This window comes from Grammomys surdaster, unplaced genomic scaffold (genome assembly GCF_004785775.1).
Source record: "Grammomys surdaster isolate TR1022 unplaced genomic scaffold, NIH_TR_1.0 143, whole genome shotgun sequence".
NCBI classification, from domain to species: Eukaryota; Metazoa; Chordata; class Mammalia; order Rodentia; family Muridae; genus Grammomys; species Grammomys surdaster.
This window is the reverse complement of record NW_021604601.1, coordinates 1614252-1620896: the sequence shown is the minus strand read 5'-3', so window position 1 is coordinate 1620896 and position 6645 is coordinate 1614252. Positions and strand designations below refer to the sequence as shown.

At 40.1% G+C, this 6645-nt stretch overlaps 1 pseudogene; it reads left to right on the top strand.

The window, feature by feature from the left end:
• Positions 1-2994: 2994 nt before the first annotated feature.
• LOC114618549 lies at positions 2995-4208 on the top strand (annotated as a pseudogene).
• Positions 4209-6645: the final 2437 nt, after the last annotated feature.

The window sequence follows — 6645 nt, the reverse complement described above, 5'->3', positions numbered from 1 at the left end:
AAGTGTCTTTTATTTGGCAATTTTGGTGCAATCACAAATCTTACACAGCAATAAGGTATATTCTGGAATGTAACTTCAGACCTTAATTCAAGAGAGATCATATTGAATTTCATGTTATATAAAGATATTATATCCAGTGAGATCACAGAACTTATTTTGAGCCTTCTTAATGGCAACGTCAGTGCCTAAAGCTTGTGAGTACTTTTTGTGGATTTAAGTAACTTGTGTATTGCTGAGTCTGACTATAGTTTCCAAACATCTTACACAAAGTATATCTTCCTACATAGAGACAAATTCATTGCCTTGAGTGTAAACAGAAGCAGATTCTGATAACTGAATTCTAATCTCTATACATATGACAAATGTAAATCAAAGGTTTTAAGCATATAGGTACCTGGATTAGTTAATTCTTAAGCAGTGAAATAGCCTAACAGAAAGTTTCAAGAAAATCAAGGGAAGTAGGTGAATCCTTATCTTGCTTTGGGCATGTGGTAGGTAATCAAGAATTTTTTAAATTAAGCATAGTGAAGTCCACATAAAATGTGAGAAAGAGATTTCTAGTGCCCAGAGTAGAAATCTCGTAGATATGCATGAATTGTCTAGCAGCAGAGAGACTATACTTTGTGTTGAAAAGAGGAAGAAATTGGGTTTTGCTTGGGCTTTTTAGTTAGAGGTATAGTATTCAGGAATGTGAAGAATCTTGCCTTTGTATATCTTGACAGTATATCACACATAAAGTGATGGATATTTATACGGACGTGTGGTGTGTATGTTATATAGTCTTGTTAGTCTATAAAAAGCCTTATATAAGTGTGTGAGAGGAAATGAAGAAGACTTGGCCTAGCCCAGTTTAGCATTTTTAAGGAAATGCAGAGCCTCATTTCTTGGAAGTGATCAGAAAGATGGTAAAGATGACTAAGAAGAAGTAAGTGGACAAAGCACCAGAGAAGTGTGAGGGTAACAATTAGGACCAAGTCTGTGCAAGCCTTAACCAATGATAATAAACCCACTGAGCTTTCTTTCACAAAACCAGAAAGATATTTTATTTAAAACAAACATAAATATTGTCCTAAACACCTCCAGAGATTAGGAAACAAATCTAGCAAATACATCATAATGATCTGAAAGTATTGTCAGCCTCACGTATATAGGCCAGATGTGGTTCTGAGCTGTTTCCAGGAAAAGATCATTCTAAAGCAGGATAACCCAGGGAAAATCCTCTCCTAAAAAGATAGAAAGAAAAGTATTTATAGACATATATGAAGTATTAAAGTTTAAATCCATATGAACTTTATATGAAACCCCAAAAATGTCTATTTTAAGCTTTTAATGCCTTAAAAGCCAGGAGATAAAATGCCCACATGACAGCATGCTGATGTTTCTGACCATGCAGCCTCCACACTAAAAGGAAAAGGATGCCAAGAGAAATTGGAAAAGTTCGCCAGACTTATGCATTGGTAAATCAGCTATTATATTACAGCTACACGTTTATCTGTGTTGTCTGAAGCTACTTCTTAGATATTGTCTTATCATTGATCTAAGCAATTATATAGTAAGGTAAAATAACTTCCACAAGGCGACCACAGTGTGTTTAAATGCATGGGAGTAGACTATGAAGATAGAGATAAAGAAATCAATAAGGTGCGTGAACTGCAAATTTCCATCGATGGTGAAAAGATGTAAGTCTGATTGTAGACTATGCTCGTCCGTTGTGTGTTGCTATAATGCAATAGCTAAGGCAGGCTAACTTAATTCTTTAAAGACTTACTTAGCTCACATATCTAGAGTTTCAAAAACATATTTCCATCATCAGCATGGCTGTCTTAGCGCCTCATGATGGAAACGTATGAAAGAGCATAGAATTCAAGTTGCGTCAGGAAGTCAGAGAATGGGGTCCTTCTGAGAATATAACCAATGACCCAAGGACCACAAACTGAATCTCCTTCTTCAAAGTTCTGTACTTCCTACCAAAATTTTCAAGACCAAACTTGAAGCACATGAAATTTTGATGTGATAAACAGCAACCAAACTCTACCCAGAGTTGGTTATTATTTGCACTACCATTAAACCTACTCTTCAGGTTTCATTACATCCTTAGTATAGAAAGTTGCATATTAGAGTCTAATTTAGATTGAGTAATTAATCATTTGAAATGAAGCACTTGATGGCTTACTAAAAGATTACCCATCAAATGGTGTTGAATATATGTAGGCCAATCTATGCATCTCAGGATGCAAGACCTAGAACAGCCCAGGCCAACTTCTGGTGTTCATAGAGTAGGTAAACAGAAAAGTAATCAGCATGAAAGCTACCTGAAGTGCAAGTCTGTATGGAAAAGCTCTGTTTTCCATCAGCTTTTATTGCAAGATTATATTCAGCTAATCAGCAAATATTTATTGACTTGTTTATTCAAAATGCAATTTTCATTAGTCTTTAAATTATGGAGATAAGATAAACAGACATGCAATTAATAACCCAGCAAGCATATCTGCCTTTTCTGGTCACAGAGAGAATATTTTCATCTCTTTCCCAGCCATGTCTGGTCCTTTCTAACAATACACAATGAGACAGAGCTCATCCCACTTTTCATTCTTCCCTAAGCCAGGCCTGCTGATTGCTAGAGATACTGAATGAGAAATTCAAGATGTCAAGATCTCTTGTTAACTTGCTATATGCCAGGAGATATCCATGGCCTTAGGGATACCTTCATTCATTAAATATCAATAAAGAAGTGAAGTCTCTGGGAAGGTATTTTCATTATTAGGGAAATAAAATACTACAATGTTAAGGTAATACTTTCAAACTAAAATGGAATGTCATTGATGAAATAAATAGCAATAAGAATAAAAAGGAAGTATCACACACACACACACACACACACACACAAGCATGCACACACAATTTTATGTGTATTGCAGATCTGTTAAAAGGAATTATCGCACCGTGGTGGAACTCATGTCGTGGTCTCTTGCTTCGCTCTCTTCTTGAGACAAGATGAGCTTCACTACCCTCTCCACCACCTTCTCCACCAACTACTGGTCCATGGGCTCTGTGCAAACTCCCAGTCAGCAAGTCCAGCCTGTCAGCAGCACATCCAGAGTCTATGCAGGCACTGGGGACTCCATCTGGGGTGGCTCTGTGGGTTCCACAGGCCTGGCAGGAATAGGTGTAATCCAGACTGTGAGTGAGACCATGCAAGACCTGAATGACCACCTTGCCAGCTACCTAGACAAGGTGAAGAGCCTAGAGACTGAGAACAAGAAACTGGAGAGCAAAATCCGGGAACATCTGGAGAAGAAGGGACCCCAGGAGATCAGAAACTGGAGCCACTACTTCAAGACCATCGAAGACCTGAAAGCTCAGATCTTTGCAAATTCTATGGACATTTTTCACATCGTCCTGCAGATCAACAATATTCGACTTGCCATTGAAGACTTTAGAGTCAAGTATGAGACAACTGTCCACGCGACAGTCTGTGGAGAGTGACATCCATGGACTCCTCAAGGTGGTAGATGACACCAATATCACAAGGCTGCAGAAATCGAAGCGCTCAAGGAGGAACTGCTGTTCATGAAGAAGAATCATGAGGAGGAAGTCCAAGGTCTGAAAGCCCAGATTGCAAGTTCTGGGTTGACTGTGGAAGTGGATGCTCCCAAATCTCAGGACCTCAACAAGATCATGGCGGACATCTGAGCCCAGTATGAAGAGCTGGCTCAGAAGAACAGCAAGGAACTGGACAAGTACTGGTCTCAGCAGATTGAAGGTCATCACCACCAAATCTGCTGAAGTCAGGGATTCTGAGACCACATTCATGGAGCAGAGACGCACCCTTCAGACCTTGGAGATTGACCTGAACTTCATGAAAAACCAGAACATCAACTTGGAGAACAACCTCGAAGACACGGAGGCCCAATACAAGGCACAGATGGAGCTGCTCAATGGGGTCCTTCTGTATCTAGAGCCAGAGCTGGCACAAACTCGGGCAGGGAGCCAGCATCAGACCCAGGAATATTAAGCCCTGTTGAACATCAAGGTGAAGCTTGAGGCGGAGATCACCACCCACCACTGCTTGCTGGAGGATGGGGAAGAATTCAGCCTTAACAATGTCCAGCAACTCCATGCAAACTGTGCAGAGGACAACTAACCATAAGATCATGGATGACAAAGTGGTATCCAAGACCAATGACATCAGAGTTCTGAGGCACTGAAACTGAGAAGGAGAGAACCCCTGGGGACTGAGGGACCGATAAAAGATGAGAGCTCACAGCAAAAAAAAAAAAAAAAAAAAAAAAAAAAAAGAAAGGAACAAAGAAAGAAAGAAAGAAAGAAAAAAAGAAAAAAAGAAAGAAAGAAAGAAAGAAAGAAAAGAAATTACCTTGAAAAAATCTTCTGTTGACTTTTTTCATTGACAGCTTTTTTTTTCATTGACAGTACATGAAAAACAGGCATTCTGATGAACGTTTAACTACTTATAGATTCTTCGAGGAGGGGAATAGCTATCTTCACTTGTGTAGCCATCAGGATAGCTCCAAACTCCTGATCACATAGACAGTCCTGGTTAAAGTCAGTAGATCACAAAATAGCTAGACATGGATGTGAGAAAAATAGTTTTAGAGTTAAGAAAGAATAGACAGGACTAGTAGAGAGATTACGATGGGTAGGGTGAGTGGGTTGTATGCTTTATGTATATGTATAAAAAGAGATGTGAGCTAAGCACACATGTTTACCCTCTGATCCTGACTGTGGCTACAATGTGACCAGCTGCCTCAGTTACTTTCTGGGACCTCTTAACCATGATGAACTATACTCTGGTGTATTAGTTAGGGTTTCAAGTTGTGAAGAAACATGACCAAGGCAACTCTCATAAAGGAAAAATTTCACTGAGGCTGGCTTACAGTTTCACAGGTTCAGTCCATTATCATCATGGTGGGAAGCATGGCAGCATGCAGGCAGACATGGTGTTGGAGGAGCCAAGAGTCCTAAATCTTGATCCAAAGGCAACCAGGAGAGATTGTCTTCTGCAGGTAGCCAGGAGGAAGGTCTCTTCCTCACCGGGTAGAGCTTGAGCACTAGGAGTCCTCAAAGGCCACCTACAATGTGACTCACTTCCTGCTTCAAGGCCACACCTACTCCAACAAGGCCACACCTCCTCCTTAATAGTGCCTTATCTCCTGGCTCAAGTGTATTCAGACCACCACACCTGTAAGTATGAGCTAAAATAAACCCTATCTTTCTTAAGCTGACTTTGTCAGGGTGTTTTATCATGGCGGGAAGAGAAGTAGTTAAGATAGCATATACATAATGTGTTAATGAAGCAATTCTATTAGTGACGTAAATAGAACCACAATACCTTCAGGGCCATTGATTTTTTTTGTTTGTTTTGTTTGTTTTATATGAAGCCACAGCTCAAGTATTTTACATGGTGAGCAATCACTCATATGTGAGGCTGCTTTTGCTTGCTTATGAGAGTACTGTAAGTGTTGCCTTGCCAAGCAATTGGAGTATAGGTAAGAGAAATTGCCTGGTTTGCTTTCTCTTGCTATCTAACAACTCGATCCATAGATAAATACTTTAAACTAGCCTTTTGTTTTCTCTTTGTGGGATTAGAACTCTGGAAGCTCTGGCCTGGATAGTTCTGGCTCCAGGTTTCTCGTGTAATTGCAACTGATAGGACAAGAGATAGAACATCTTAGTGCTGGATTGGCTGGAAGCTGGTTAGGCATTTTTTCTCCCTTCATGCAGAATCCAAGTCTGTCCCTGTTGTCTTTATTCATGGGCTCTTGGGAGCTCCTGAACATCTTGACTGACCTATAGCCAGCACACTATTTACATAGTAGTTGAAGCTTCTAGAGCATAAGATAGAAACTGTCACCTTTATGACCTGGCTTCCAGACCTATGGATGGCACTTCCAACATGCTCTCTGTTGCAAATATGTCAGAAGCCTGCTTAGACTCAAGTGAAGAGAAACCACCTTGACTTTTGATGAGCAACAACTTTCTATGAGTGTATGATGTAGGAGTGGCGGTTATATCTGTACTTGGAAAGCACATGATGAAAGCAATGTGGAAGGGATGAGCTGGCATTAGCCATTCAGTCATTGCACTATATAGCTTTGCACTATACAGGGCTTCATCCTGCTGACTACACAGAAGCCAACAAACTTCCAAAAAGTATTGACTGAGAATGAGGAAAAGAAAGCTACTACAACATGCTAACTAAACTCTGGTGTTCTTAAAACACACTGCCAACACTGAAGGTATTTCAGAGCTCCAACTCCTGGCTACCTGTTGCACATCTTCCGTGTCTACATGCCCTCAGCAGAGCTCCTTTAGTAAGTTTAAAGAAGAATTCCAAATGGTGGAAATAAGATCTCTGACTTTAAGTTGACACAGGCTTTCTTAAAAGTTGATCAAATCATGACGTGTCGTATGATCTATGACAGATTTTGATATGACTAACTGCAGTCAAGGCCATGACAGGACAGAGCTTTTTTCTGCCTAGGAGAATCAATAAAAATCCCAGAGAACAAATGGTATTAGAACTTTCTAGGATTTGGGAGGCAGAAATAAAGCTTAGGGATGAGTCAGGGTGTTTAAAGTGTTTAAGAGCATTCTAAATGGAACCCTATCCCCGCCCCCATGCAG